Here is a 14,123-nt window from a genome sequence, read left to right as displayed (position 1 = left end):
CTTGGCAATAGAATGATGAAACAAGTACTCTATCACAATATATTTGTAAAAAATATAATGTAAATCGATAAATAAATGCATATTAAATACTTATGTACATACCTTTTTTCACAACACATAATATAAAATGGGAACAAAATGACTTGCAAAGTCAAGTAGTGTCACTCGCGAATTTGTCGAGTCGCGACCGCAAACGCGCAGTGGCTGATACATCGACCAATCGTCGAAATAATGTTTTGCGAGCGATTGACGTACACTTCATATTAGATGGCTTATTTCATAGCCAGAGAACGTTCTCGACAACGTCTTGACGCACTAAGGTTGATATTTCCATATTTAGTGTATGACTTATAGCTCATAAATGAGGTGGTCGATAAATAAGCCGTTTTCGGCCTTTGCCCTATAAAAGGATAAAGGGGAATACTCATCGGTCATACAAAAAATGCCTGAGATGTACAAAATTGAAATAAACGCAAATTGTACTTAAAATAGAATGAAACCCATTCTATTTTCAATAATTATCTAAAAACACAAACTGTGCAGGAGTATAATTGTATTGTGGTATTTTGTAAGTTTTTCTTTTTTTGCATTTTTAATGCATACATTTTTGCATACTGGCAATACTGATTATCGAAGTTTGACGTTTGACAGCTACTTCATAATATTATGGCTACAGGTTTGGCCAAGGCCCTGTATTATTTTAGCAAAATGAGTGAACAACCAAAATCAAAAATAAAAAAACGTCTGTTTTCCACATTCCAAATTTGACTGGCTCAAAAAATATGAAGTGACTGATAATGCTAAACTTGTTATTTTCGACCATCTGCAAACTGGGGGGACATGCTCGTCGTAGATCAAAATTGAGTTTTTATTGTATTTTCAAACCATGATCCTGGACACTCCTTAAACGTTGTAGATAATCTATTTATATAATTATGAAGCATTATTATCCTTTATATTTATTTTAAACATTTGATGACTGCATAAAGCATTTTTATTACATAAAATAGTATTCTTTTAAGCCTCACGCTCTAATGTTTTAGAATAGGTACCTATGGGTAGTCATATTTCGGTACATGAATGTGCAGTGGTGTTAAGATTTTTTACATTTATTAATTTTTAATCGCATTTATAAAACCATTAGTATAATTTATGACAAGATAATTTTAGTAAAATATTTACGATAAAAAATTATATTGATAATCTCTGTGATCCCAAATTTGACAAGAATTAGGCATTTTATTATTCAAAAAATCGGCAAGATTAACACATTTGAAGATGATTCTAAAGATACTTATTATAAGCTATGTCTTCAATCATTCAAGTGTGATAAACATCTTAGTCATCAAATGTTTAAAATAATTATAAAGGATAATAATGCTTCAAAATTATATAAATAGATTATCTACAACGTTTAAGGAGTGTCCGAGATCATAGTTTGAAAATACAATAAAAACTCAATTTTGACCTACGACGAGCATGTGGGCCGTTAAAGAACGATTTGCTGATTTAAAGGAAATAAATTTTCCAGCATGATTAACACAACCAATGCTGGTAGATATTTCAAATGAACAACTGTATCAAGAGGAACTTTCAGAAATGCAAAATGATGATTCGATTACAAATGTATTTAATATAAAAGGAATAATGGCATCTATTTGCGAAGAAGCTAACACAAAATATACTAATATTACTTTGCATGCCAGAAAATTATTATTACCCTTTCCCTCATCTTATTTGGTGGAATGTGGTTTTAGCGCCATAAGTGATTTACTCATTAAAAAAAGAAATCGATTGGATATAACTAATAGAGGGGACCTAAGACTGAACTTAACTAAGTTATATCCGTACTTACATAAAATTTCTTTGTAGCAATCGTAACTGAATTTCTATGAATTAGGCGTCAAGATATGTGTGTGTGTTTGTACTAATTTTCAATTGTCATTTGTGTTTTATTATTGTTTTAATTTTTATTTTATTCTACTTAATTACATTTTCAATTTGTGTTTTGAAATAATTTCAGTTATAATATATGTATTAGAATAGGTTTTATTTAATTATTTCATTAGGGGTTCATATATTTACAAACATATTACAATATGATGTGAAAATTTACCTGCTGTTTTATTAAAAAAAGATGCCGGTGGGGCATTTGACTTTTGAAAAGGCTACGGTGGGGCATGGCATGAAGAAGGCTGGGGAACACTGGATTAATACTTCTGTCTATTATAATTTTAGAATAGGTAGGTAATTCGATATTATACTTATCCCTAGTTGGATTGAGATAAACATAAGAGAACCAACTGCAAAGAACTGCTTCAGATTAGTCTGGGAACGTCATGTTTTTTTTATACTTTATGTAAATGTTGGGAACATTAAAACTGGATATTAAATACTGTGGCTATTGTTAATATATCTCTATTACCAGTAAAAGAATATAAAATACAGTAATAAATCTTAGGATATTAATCAATAATACAGTTGGTTCTTTGTCATTGTAGGATATTAAATTTTACATAATATTATACTTAAACAATTTTACATAAAGAAACCAACTGCTGATTTTCTTTTTATTATTCCATATGACTTGCAGAGTCGTCAACTATTTATTTATCATAAAATATCAAATTGAAAATAAATATTTTTGTACCTAAGTATAAATCTTTAATAACATAATTTAATTGAAGCTTGGCATTAAAACAAAAAATGTCCACTTTTTTCCATTTTCATTTTATTCCATTTCTATATTCCCTGTGTATGATTACATACAACTGTGCAATGATATATTTAAAAAAAAAATCATAAGTCCCTCAAATATGCTCTCAAAAATATGACACTTTTCTAAAAACCGCAATATAGTCCAGGAAACCGTTTTTTTTTAAACTTAAATTTTTTTTAGTCTTTAGATTTTTTTTAGAAACCTTCGCGGCACTACAACTCACCAAAGTTTCATCGCAATCAGATGAATGGTATAGGAATGTATACGGGACAAACATTTATTTACATGTGTATTATATTATAGATAATGACATAAGTTAATTTGCGAGATACAGGATTCGAAAGTGCGAACAACCAACTGTTTAGAAAGACATTTTTTATTCTGCGACTTGCATAGGACGGGGTCATAGGTAATTTTGCAAAATTAAATATATTTTTGTATGGTCACGAAGATAAACAGGGACCAATAAAATAAAAATCCTCTTAGTTTGTAAGTATTTTTTTATTTCAAATAGTTTCTCTTAACTATCAGATTAGATTATAATTAATGTAGTTGGAAAATACTGTAGAATTAAATAATTTATGAATCCATTTTCAATTAATAAATTAGTTTTCCGAATTATTTTGTTGGTTACTAGGAATGATATAAAGTGAGTACATTAAAATTTATTTTTCTAATGGTTCAACAACTTTACCCGTTTATCGATTTCTGCAAGTCAAAAGTTATTTGTGATTAATCACAGATGTGTTTTATTTTATGCCTTCTTAGATTACCAAGCTGCACAAATTTTCTATGGCACACATCGCACTGGTGTGGTTTTTCACCAGTATGTGTCATTTTATGGTTTTTGAGATGTTTTATAAGTAAAAAACGTTTAAAACACACATCGCATTCGTGTGATTTTTCACCACTATGTGTCATTTTATGTTCTTTGAGATTACCAAATTGAAAAAAAGATTTAAGACATATATCGCATTGATGTGGTTTTTCACCAGAATGTGTCATTTTATGTATTTTGAGTGTACCAATAAGCAGAAAATTTTTTAAACACACATCGCATTGGTGTGGTTTTTCACCAGTATGTGTCATTTTATGAATGTTAAGATCAACAATTCGTAAGAATTTTTCAAAACACACATCGCACTGGTGTGCTTTTTCGCCAGTATGTGTCATTTTATGTACTTTGAGAGAATCAGATTGTAAAAAAGATTTGAAACATAGATCGCATTGATGTGGTTTGACACCAGAATGTGTCATTTTATGGATTTTAAGATCACCAATTCGTAAGAATTTTTTTATACACTTATCGCATTGGTGTGCTTTTCTACCAGTATGCGTCATTTTATGGCGTTTGAGATGACTAATAAGCAAAAAACGTTTAAAACACACATCGCATTCGTGTGATTTTTCACCTGTATGTGTCATTTTATGTCTTTTGAGAGAACTAAATTGCAAAAAAGACTTGAAACATAAATCGCATTGATGTGGTTTTTCACCAGAATGTGTCATTTTATGTCTTTTAAGACTACCGAATAGCAGAAAATTTTTGAAACACACATCGCATTGGTGTGGTTTTTCACCAGAATGTGTCATTTTATGTCTTTTAAGACTACCGAATAGCAGAAAATTTTTGAAACACACATCGCATTGGTGTGGTTTTTCACCAGTATGTGTCCTTTTATGTTTTTTGAGATCACTAATTCGTAAGAATTTTTTAATACACACATCGCACTGGTGTGCTTTTTCACCAGTATGTGTCATTTTATGGCTTTTGAGTTGACAAATAAGCAGAAAATTTTTGAAACACACATCGCATTGGTGTGGTTTTTCACCAGTACTTGTGTGCCTACCAAGCTGCGATATTTTATTTGATCGAACATTACAGTCGTAATGTTTTAAACCGTTATGCATCTTGAATAACTTATGAGACTTCATGCACACAATGTAGTGACTGTTAAGATAATTTACAGATTCAAATACTCCATAACAATTATGGCAAATAAAGTTTCGTGGAAAATATGTAACTCTTCTCAACTTAATTCGAACCACCTTCGGAAAGTATAATTTTTGAACTTCTTGTTTGACATTCTGTTTATCTATAGTTATATCTGAATGCTGTATCATCATACTTTTGGTTTTCTCGGTTGCATATGCTATTTTGTTGTAAACCAGGTTATTGTCAACTGTATCTTTTCTAATGATGTCAATTGGTTTACTGTGACGTACTGTGAAGCACTGCAGGGTGGAAATCTAAAACAGGAAGAGTATTGAAGTACGTATTCAATTCAATTAGATATATTATAATATTTAAAATAAAATTGTATTCCCTAATATAATATAATACTATGTGTGTTTTTGATAGTTAATTGTCATAAAATGATAGATGTTGCTTCGCTTAGATAGAACTTGCGAAAGGGTTCTGTAAAACCGATGTGTGACACTGCGCTCAGTTTTTGACATTAATTATTATTATTCCTATTCCGGCGAACGATTATTAATAGAGTTAAGAATGAACGCCACACAATTATCAACATTTACTTTGAAAATCAGTCGTCGATTCGCGCAACTTATTGCATTTTATCGGAAAATTGCGTTTATCTATGAGGCTCAGTTTAGCTTAAGGCTATTGCTCAGTTGAGGTATAATCTAAAAAGATCGTGACTAGGCGATGCGCGGATTGTGCAAATGACGCGTGCCGTACGATATACAATTTGTCATAAAAATCACACATGCGTCTATTTAATGTTCTGTTTATTGTTCTAAGAGTAACAATAAAAATATATTCATTGACATGTTTTCTTTTTCAAGTAAATGGGTAACGTTTTTTAGAATTTTAACACGATTTAAGAATTATTAGCCCCATCGCCATCACGAAACAAATTGACGTGTTCACAGCTCGACGTTTGCTCCCCGATTGCCAGCAAGTCCAAAATTTCGTCGCACCTATAGTTGAAAATTATTTGCCGTTTCACTGAAATACCGTCTTAATGAGTTAATTCATTTGAAAAATTAAACTTGTTACCGAACTACAGTCACTATTTTTAAAACATGGATTAGATACATCTGACAAATAAGTGGTTTCGACAGGATGGCGCTATTTTCCATATGGCAACTTCGACCGTCGACTTATTGAAAAAGGAACCGTGAATTGGCCTTCAAGGTCGTGCGATTTGACATCCTTGAAATATTTCCTGTGGGGCTTCGTAAAGTCACTAGTATATGCTAATAAACCAGTAACGATTTCCATATTAAAAGCCAACCTTGTTTGCGTTATTCGTGATATACGGCCTGCAGTGCTCGAGAAAAAGTTTTCCAAATTGGGATTTTTAGATTAAATTAGAATTTGCATCGTTAAGAACAGCTGCGGTGACCATGTGCCCGTATATACTTTTAAATGATAATGCAATGTAGGTATCGATCTTTCCAATAAAAAAAAATGATAAAATAACTTCTTTTAGTTTTTACAATTTAAAGTTCTTACATGCTAATGAACGTACCTGATCTAAGGGCCTGTATTGCAGATCTGAACAGCCAGATTGAGGATTTTCATTACTGATTTGGCGGATTGCGCTGTCAAGCAATTCATCTTTGATGACGACTCCCTCAGCATCATTTTCAGATTTTATATTCATCAGACCGTTTTCACTGATCTGAAAATAATAACAATATTAATATTATTTCACAGTATCACTATTATGAAGCTACTCGTAATATCTAGCTATCGACGCATAAAGAATGAGCTTGGCGAGACAGTCAGCACTTCAAACGTATGAACATATTTCGACGTGTCCGTAGACAATGCGCGGGGACGGGTGTTCGCGCGTGTTGTTTTGGCGCGTCTAGCTCGACGCAGGCAAGATCGTACATGCGGCGAGCTCCTCCCATACTGCGCGCATAGAGGTGTCCGCACTGAATGGACGGGCGCCGACGCGGGAAACGAGCGAGTGGCGGGTGTCTCAAACCATCATGAACTTACCGCGCGCGTCTGGTGTATTTGTGGTATTATTTTCACAAAGCATAGATAGTGCGAAGTGATGTAAAGTAGGTATACGTTTTATAACTTTGCACTTTTTACTACACTGACACGCCTCTTTGCCTTATTACGTCGCACAAATTTATATCAAATGATATTCACTTGTATTAATATAATATGTAGTACTAAATAAATATATATTATGTAAAAATAATATCTTTAAATTTCAATAATTCTTAACGCTCATATAATATTGTATACTTATCTTACTTATATTTATAAAGGTAGGTACATAAAAAATGTTTTTTTTTGTCTATAATTATTCAATATTCTTTCTCATTTATCTCTTTATCTAATTTCTCTGTATTTAAATTATAATATGATTAACTATAAATATTATAATTTATATGGAAACTTTGCTTGTTGCAATATCTTTTTCTAGTTTATTTTATACATATTTGTAGCCTATGTAACTGTTTGTTTTCCTTAATAAATAAATATAAACATAATAAAAATAAAATATATTAAGTTCATCATTTCCATCCTAGAGCCGGGGTGCAAAGTTATGAAGCGTACATTCTACACCTACATTCACACCATTCTACACTACATTCATAAATATAAATTTACCAAATAAACAGGAATTAACTGTATCAGATGACAGTGTGTATTCACCATTGGTGGTGTTTGAAGATGCCAAAAGGCGATAGTCGGATCGCAAAAAATGACTCAAAAAGAATAGAAAAAAACTTAGATCAATTAGAATATACTTAATCAAATATTTTCTCATGTTACTCTTTTTCGAAAAACTTGTCTGGTTGTTTCCGCAGTTTCTTGTATAAGTTATAAAACTCTTCTGTTAAATTAGTGCTTTCCATATTGATTTCATTGGCCCCATATTTTGCTGCAAAGTTTTGCCATTTCAAATAGGAGTTTTCCAGTAAAAACTTTTCTGTGTTTACGGTTTCCTATCCCTGATTTGACGCTGAACACGACTGGACGCGCGCGGGCTACTACGAACAATCTACCCGTGCCCGTCCCCGCGCCTATTCCGCGTCGTACACGCCCCATGACTACGGCCAAGCGCTAAGCCAGACCATAATAGTTTTAGTATACTTTGGGCTATACCTACAACAAAATTGTGCACACTTTTTCATTCACACGTACCTATTTGTTTTCGTTGGATTAATATACAGAATAATGGTTGTTTTTTTTTTAATTCGTTAATAAATACTCAACCAAACTTTTATATAATACTAGCTGAAGTACCCGGCTTCGCACAGGGTCGCTTCGTGGTTATATTTATCTTAGATATTTGAAAAATAATAAAAGGTAATTATTTTTTTAATATTAAAATATCTGTGTAATACAATATGGCAATATGAAAATAATTCTAATAGGAGAAAAGGTCAAACATAAGAACACTAAAGTAAAATCGAATCCAAAATATGAAAACGTTATTAATGTTATTAATATGTAGTAAAAAAAAAAACAAAATTAGATGGAACAAACAAACAACAAACTTTGTATTTTATATAATTTTCCTTCACCTTCGCCTTCACCTTCGCAGGTGTGCGCACAACAACTGACAAAAGTTTCATCGCAATCGGATGAATGGTATAGGAACGCATACGAATAGTAGAAAAAGATGATTTTCTAAGAATAGGAACGCATACGAATAGAAAAATATAGAATAGAAGAAGAAGAAGAAGAAGATGATGATTTTTCTAATTCAGAAACCTTTATGGGTGTACATACAACCACTTACCAAAATTTCATCGCAATCGGATGAATGGTATAGGAACACATACGGGACAGACACACAGACAGACAGACATACAGACAGACAGACATTCATGTTTATATATTGGTATAGCCTATACTCTTCGCGCAAGTGCAAGCAATAAGTTTACAAAGTTTTATCGTAATCGGATGAACGGTATGGCTGCGCATTCAATACGAACAAACAAACACACAAATATAAATTTTTATATATTAGACTAGATTATTTCATCTATAAAATATCAAAAGTTGTCTATGATTTAATTGTATTATTTTAAATATTTTACAGATAAACGAGTGTTTTTTGACTATACTCTATTATGGTTTGGTTTAGCAGGGTTTAATTGAAATTAAAAATCTAGGCAGAAAATCAGGTATCTGCATCAATATCAGTAGCGAAGGGTGGAGGTAGGCTGTAAAGATCCGCCATAAATAGTGCACATTAAACTTTGTTGTCATACGTAAATATTTGTTTTTATTGAACTAAGTCTACAATTTACAGATGGTGTTGTTTTGTTTTTAAAAATTAATTAAACCCTGCCAACCAAACCATAATAGTTTTTGTATACTTCAGGCGATACGACAAAACTGTGCACACTTTTTCATAAATACCTACTTTGTTTTCGTTGGATTAAGAATACATATTACACATGTTGGTTCATTTTTTAAATTTATTAAGCTTTGCCTAAATCAAACTAATATACTTAAATAAAAATTAATATGTTATCTATAATTATCAAAACTTATGTATGATTTAATTGCATTATTTAGTTTTATCGAGAGATGAGTATTTTTTGACTATTTATTATGGCTTGGCTTTCGCAGGGTTAATAATTAAGTTTGAAAAACTAACTAACACCATCAGTGTTGTAGATTGTAGTCATATTTCAATGAAACAAATACATAAGACAAACAAAGATTAATGTGCACCTCAATCCTTCGCAACTGATATAATATACACATATATTAAATTTGACTGCGGACAGAAAACATTATAGTAGGTATACAAATGCACTGACAGACAAACTGTGAATATGTTGACTTTTTTTGGTAGAAGAAACAAAGCGGGGCATTGTGGTATTAAAAGTGCAAATAACGACGACGTGAACTGTTCAAACATCAGTGACGTCCCTTGGGGGTAGGCAGATTGAGCGTCGCTTGGGGGCGGCAGATACTCGAAGGACGGCAAATCGAGGAGGATCATTTGGTATTATATATAAATAGCTAGGTACCTAATCTTAGTTACATTATAACCAGAGCGTTGGAGCGGAGCTCGGAGCAGGAGCAGAGCAGTAATGGGGTTTTACCCGGAGCAGGAACGGCGCCGGAGCACCGAATATTTGTAGTACTTCACGGCTCCGGATGTTTTTTAATTATATTATTTATTACCCAGTAGTGAGTAGGTATTCGCGGCGATTTTAGTATGATGTCACCACTCTCAGCCAGAGATTTTTTCTATTATTTTAACTGCTCGGGTTCGTAATACAAATGCCAATAAAAAATATTTTTACGAGTCTTTTGCCACCTAGACACATTATGCATAATATAATGTCATTTACTCAGATTAAAGAGTTCCTTTCATAACAGTGGCTGCGCAAAAGCCAATTATATGGCGCCAATGAGCTAAGAAGTTATTGAAACAAAATAATATTTTATACCAATATGTCAACGTAGGTAACGAAACAATAAAAATTATGGTGGAGATTTATGGGTATATACATCCGTATTTTTTAATTTATCCAAACATTTTTGCCAGTCACCCGCGAGATTTAAAAGTTGCTGGATGTACCTATTGTAAAATTGATATTTGACATAATCTAGTATTCGTGCATATAATAGGTATTTACGTTAAGTACCAGCTAATTGTGATAAAAATTTACACTAGTAGATACCTACCTAGATTATAATATCATCTGTTTACTACTATTTGTTAGTAATTATTGTGCTGTGAATAACAATACCTTATTTTAATTTGTTTTCTGTAAACATATCTTTTGCTGATAATAGTGTGGATTTGTGGTTTATTTAAATCATCAACATGAGTGCAAGACAACGACTTTCAGGAGCAGCGTATAAAAAGATAAGAGAACGAAAGGAGGCAAATGCTACAAATAATACAGGTACACTTAACAATTATTTTATCAAGAGTGAAAAGCAAAATCAGAAAGTCAGCGCAGAATACCTATCGTCTAAAACTAAAGAACCAATAATTCAAGAATCAGATGCTACAACGCTAGAAGAGAATGTAAATTACGATGCCAACGATAATAATTCAGACGACGATAATTTTGATTATTTAGACAAAGAAGAAGACAATAATTTTGATGATCCACATTTTTGGCCAAGTTTTCTTGATGAAAGTACAAGGATAATGATATTAAAAAAGGACCTATACAGAAAAAACTTGCTGATTATCCTATCAATACGTGCAATAGAAAGTTTTCCAATGCATATTATGAACGTACGTTGAAAAATGGCGAAACATATGAAAGAACTTGGTTAGTGTATTCTGTAAAAAATGATTCTGCGTATTGCTTTTGCTGTATAATATTTAATAAAAAAAAATGTGAACTGGAATGGGATCATCAGTTGGCTATGATAATTGGAAAAACTTGTCGCAAACTATACAAACCCACGAAAAGTCAAAAAATCACCACGAAAACTTTTCAATCTGGCAAGATATTCTAATCAGATTAAAGCTAAATAAAACAATTGATTGTTGTCAACAAAAACTTTTCAATGAAGAAATTATACGGTGGCGGTCAATTTTAACTCGATTATGTGCAGTTTTGCGAGTCATGGCGGTGCAGAATATGGCTTTACGTGGACCTAAGTCCACAATCAACACACTGCACAATGGAAATTTCTTAAAATTAATTGAATGTTTTGGACTGTTTGATAATGTTATTAAAGAACATTTGAAAACCATAAGCTGTAAGCCCCGCACTACTCATTATCTTGGACCAAGAATTCAAAATGAATTAATTGCCATAATGTCGCAAAAAATCAAATCAGAAATTATTAATATGTTAAATGAGGCAAAATATTTTTCTCTAATATTAGATTGTACACCTGACATAGGACATATAGAACAGATGTCGATTATAGTACGATTTGTTCGAAAACACTCAGAGGAAGTACGTGAGCATTTTTTAGGTTTTATAGAAATTGACGATAAAACTGGAGTAGGATTAGCAAAACGCATTGTTGAAGAACTAGAAAATTTAAACATAAATATACATAACATGAGAGGTCAAAGTTATGATAATGGTGCGAATATGCGGGGAAAAAGAATGGTGTCCAAAAGCATATTAGAGACATAAATCCTCGTGCATTTTATGTACCTTGTAACTCACATACGCTAAATTTAGTGGTAAATGATGCTGCAAAATGCAACTTAGATGCGATATCATTTTTTGGGTTAATCCAAAAGATTCATGTTTTTTTCTCGGCATCTACTGATAGATGGAATATACTTTTAAAATTTTTACTATCATTAACATTAAAGGCAGTTTTTGATACGCGATGGGAGTCCCGAATCGAAGCAATCAGGCCTATTAGATACCAATTGGTAGAAATTTACGATGCCTTATTATATATTGAAGAGAAACATGCCAATTCACACACTGAAAATAGTTTGCAGACCAAAAATGATGCCATCGCATTATCAAAAAATATATGCAACTTTAAATTTATAAATTGTCTCATAGTTTGGTATGATATTTTGAGTTCTATAAATCCAGTCAGTAAACAGTTGCAAATGATAGAATTTAATATAACCAGCGCGCTTGATTCCATTGAAGCTGTTTTAAATTTTTTGCGTAATTATAGAAAAAATGGCTTAGTACAAATGAAAATAATCGCACCCAATTAGCAGAAGCCCTCGAAATACCCGCAGAATTTCCCAAAGAAACAGATTGCAGAAGACGAAGAGTACCGAAACATTTCGAGTATGAGAGTTGTGATGAAACGCCTCTACATAACCCTGAAAAAAAATTTGAAGTCGAGTTTTTCAATCAGGTAGTAGATAAGGCTATAAATTCAATTGAAGATCGATTTGAGGAATTAAAATATCATGGAAGATTTTTCAAATTTATGTATAATATTAGCCTCTTAAGAAACATGACTCCTGAAAATTTATTGGAAGATTGTCAAAATTTAGAAATTAAACCCACTGCAAACGGCACATCTGATGTCGATGCAGTGGAGCTTTGTGAGGAGTTAAAATTACTGTGTAGACTTGTGACTGAAAAGTCTTCGCCACATGACGTATTAAAATTTATTTATGATAATAATTTGAAAGAAATCTATCCAAATACGGTCACTTCAATTAGGATAATATTGACAATGCCAATAACGGTGGCTAGCGCAGAGAGGAGTTTTTCAAAACTGAAAATTATTAAAAATTATCTCCGATCTAGGATGACCGAAGAAAGGCTAAATGGACTTGCAATATTGTCTATTGAAGCAGAAATGGCATATAAATTAGATTTGGATGACATAGTTACGGACTTTGCTACAAAAAAGGCCAGGAAAGTTTGTTTATTGTAACGGTTGAGTGTTGAGACAATTAATTAATAGTGTATTTGTGATTAAAAGTATGTTCATATTAAATGAATAATGAATGATAAGGAAAATGATTTTGTTTACATGTTGTACAATAATAGCATAGAAAAATAGTGTGAAAATAATACATCTGCGTATTATTACTAAATGGTACTCTGCAAACCAAATTTGTCAGACATATCAACAAATAGAATCTCAGACTCTGGTGATTTGGGTAAGTGTCTAACTAATATTATGTTTATTCGCTTTTAATATCTAAATTTAATTTTGTATGTTTTAGTGGTATATATTTTGTTATTAATGCATCGATACAACACATTTCTTAGATATAAAAAAAATGGGGCGGCATTTTGACGCTGCCTAGGGGCGGTATTTTGTCTAGGGACGTCACAGTCAAACATCAATAATATGATAGGACCTAATGATTCCACGCGTTGATTTTCAAACAATTGGTTCTGCGCCTTCATTTATACGGTTCAAACAATATACAATTAGATTGCGAAAGGGTATTACGTCAATCTAGGTTTGATATGATAATACATACCTCCAAAATTGCGGCATACGAATGCTCGACACGGATTTGCTTATTAAAATATGATTCAGTTTGTTCTTCAGGGCTGTGCGAACGTTTAATCGGTAAATAGATATCACTGAACGACGTTCCGGGATCAATTTCAAAGTCTACAGGTTCACTTTTAATTTCCATGTTTACAATTTTTAAGTAAATTGGACGAACAGAGGCAGCGCAACAATTAATTGTCATCGGCGAGTGACAGTTCAATAAGAATGAATACAAACTAGCAGTGTTGCTATCTATATAAATATAAAAGAAAGTCGGGTTAGTTACTCGTATTTACACCATTTATAACTCAAGAACGGCTGGACCGATTTTTATAATCTTTGATTTGTTGGATTTGTCTCCGTCCCGAATACCAGAATAACTATTAAAACATTGGATAAATCACAGAAAAAATAAATTATGAAGAAAATTCATTTGCTCATATATTTTGTATGGAATGGCTTTTGACTTTTTTTGTTGAATTTGAACGATGAAGCTCACATATTTGAAAACAAAAGAAAATC

General features: G+C 32.1%; 1 long non-coding RNA gene across 1 annotated transcript; it reads right to left on the bottom strand.

Annotated features, from left to right (window-relative positions):
- Positions 1 to 3,232: 3,232 nt before the first annotated feature.
- LOC147076574 (uncharacterized) lies at positions 3,233 to 13,803 on the bottom strand. Its single transcript, XR_015069322.1, has 3 exons — positions 13,585 to 13,803; positions 6,217 to 6,369; positions 3,233 to 4,969 (listed from the first exon to the last, which is right to left on the bottom strand). It is a non-coding gene; the product is annotated as an uncharacterized LOC147076574 (long non-coding RNA).
- Positions 13,804 to 14,123: the final 320 nt, after the last annotated feature.

Source organism: Rhyacophila brunnea, unplaced genomic scaffold (assembly GCF_057557595.1).
Source record: "Rhyacophila brunnea isolate RB1 unplaced genomic scaffold, BYU_Rbru_1.0 scaffold_13, whole genome shotgun sequence".
Lineage (NCBI taxonomy): Eukaryota > Metazoa > Arthropoda > Insecta > Trichoptera > Rhyacophilidae > Rhyacophila > Rhyacophila brunnea.
Note: the sequence above shows the minus strand (reverse complement) of the source record. Positions and strands in the feature narration are given on the sequence as shown.